The sequence below is a fragment of the Arachis ipaensis genome, chromosome B04 (assembly GCF_000816755.2).
Source record: "Arachis ipaensis cultivar K30076 chromosome B04, Araip1.1, whole genome shotgun sequence".
NCBI classification, from domain to species: Eukaryota; Viridiplantae; Streptophyta; class Magnoliopsida; order Fabales; family Fabaceae; genus Arachis; species Arachis ipaensis.
Window position 1 is genome coordinate 15,858,630 of NC_029788.2, and position 298 is coordinate 15,858,927.

Here is a 298-nt window from a genome sequence, read left to right on the forward strand (position 1 = left end):
AGCATTAGATCTAAAAATTTTAAATCTTGTACTATCTTATTGTTTTTCTCTCTCCTCACTAAATTCAAAAAAAAAATATCTTTTCAAAATATCTCTTCTAACTTCCTAACTTCTTATCTTTTCAAAATTTGTTTCAACTAACCAACTAACTTTTTGTTTGTTTCTTAACTTTTTCAAAACTACCTAACTAACTCTCTCTCTCTCTAATTTTCGAAAATATCTTCCCTCTTTTTCAAAAAAAAAAATTTTTTTTAACTAATTAATTTTTATTTTCTTTTACGAAAAAAAAATATATATT